This window comes from Colobus angolensis, unplaced genomic scaffold, assembly GCF_000951035.1.
Source record: "Colobus angolensis palliatus isolate OR3802 unplaced genomic scaffold, Cang.pa_1.0 Scaffold14, whole genome shotgun sequence".
Taxonomy (NCBI): domain Eukaryota; kingdom Metazoa; phylum Chordata; class Mammalia; order Primates; family Cercopithecidae; genus Colobus; species Colobus angolensis.
The window spans coordinates 10,165,383-10,166,671 of record NW_012114488.1 but is presented as its reverse complement, the minus strand read 5'-3'; positions in this window follow the sequence as shown (position 1 = coordinate 10,166,671).

Here is a 1,289-nt window from a genome sequence, read left to right as displayed (position 1 = left end):
TCCAGGTGTTGTGTGTCTCAGTTCCCCTGGCTAGGAAAAGGGATTCCCTTCCCTCTTGCGCTTCCCAGGTGAGGCGATGCCTCGCCCTGCTTCAGCTCTCGCTGGTCAGGCTGCAGCAGCTGACCAGCATGGATTGTCTGGCACTCCCTAGTGAGATGACCCCAGTACCTCAGTTGAAAATGCAGAAATCACCGGTCTTCTGTGTCGCTCGCGCTGGGAGCTGGAGACTGGAGCTGTTCCTATTCGGCCATCTTGCTCCGCCCCCCAGGAAGCAGCTGTGTTAATAGAGATTCTTTATAGATTGAAATTTTCCCTCACAAAGAACAGCTTTGCAGGGTCATTTCAAAATATGGCAAAGAAACATGTTTTGGGGTAAAATATTTTGATTTTCTTCCTTGTCTCATAATGTTATGCCAGAGTCAGATTGGAAAGTAAGTCACAACATACAGGGTTAATAAATAAAACGCATCTGATGAGAATTTATGATTTGTAGGGCATGACTGCCCAGACCCCTTAGATAGGAATTTGGGCAAGATTACAAAATTAGAGTTTAGTCCTCATAGCAAAGTCACTAACATAACTAACTCCGTCTTTTGTTTGGGGCACGTGCCCATAGGAATGGATAGGCTAGGATAATTTTAGAGCACTGCAATAAAACGCAAGAGCAGCAGTCATGTAGTTGTTGAAACTAACTCAGTGATTAAAAGAGAAGCATGTAAACAACTACGTTGTGTTAGAGATTTATAGAAGCACTGTGACCTGACCAAGGCCAAGAGGTTCCTGCCTCCTCAGATCCTTGCTGGCACCCAGAAGTCCGTGGTCATTGGTTATCTCTTGATCCCAACCCCCCCCCCCGCAACCCTTCCTCCTGCCCTTAACGTATATACACAGCCTGAAATTTGTACTGACTTGAGATGGTACTTGAGGACCCCAGTTCACCATCTTGGTTTGCTGGCTCTCTGAATGAACCTGTTTTTCCTCCCACCAACTCTCATCTTTTTAGTTTCAGCTTTTGAGTGTTGAGCAGCTGAACCTGGGTTTTGTTAGAAGCCTTTGGAAATAAAGATCCAAAGAAACAGAGAAATGTGTATCTTTATGATGAGGTTTGATGAAGCATGGACAGTCATGCAGACGCATGATTGCTCAGTGGGGCTGTGACGTCATGGTGAGACTGGAGGGCTTCTCTGTGTCCCTTCATTTTCACAGGTAAGATGTTTTTTTCTCTGGGTATAGGGAGAGTACTTCTCCGTCTCCGTCTCCTCCTCCTCCTCATCTTCCTCCTCCTCCTC